Genomic DNA, 359 nt, shown 5'->3' on the forward strand with positions numbered 1-359 from the left:
TATTTTACGAATTATAAGAGTTATTTTGGTTTAAAATTTTGCGGGCAGTTACTACCTTTTCAATTTCGGCCCTGCGATGTGGCCAACTTCTGATTTTTGCGTTGACATTGACGTATAATGTTTTTATCTGATCACAGTACTCTCGTTAGTGTGAGAGTCGGAAGTCGGCCACATCGCAGGGCCGAAATTGAAAAGGTAGTAACTGCCCGCAAAATTTTAAACCAAAATAACTCTTATAATTCGTATGTGAGAGGCCGATCCAAAACACAGTTTTATAATGTCAGGAACAATATATATTTTGCTGAGAAATTACAAAAAGAAAACCAATGTGCTATCGCCAACGTGCTATTGCTAACATG

The sequence above is a fragment of the Wasmannia auropunctata genome, unplaced genomic scaffold (genome assembly GCF_000956235.1).
Source record: "Wasmannia auropunctata unplaced genomic scaffold, wasmannia.A_1.0 LD335522.1, whole genome shotgun sequence".
In the NCBI taxonomy this organism is placed as follows: Eukaryota; Metazoa; Arthropoda; class Insecta; order Hymenoptera; family Formicidae; genus Wasmannia; species Wasmannia auropunctata.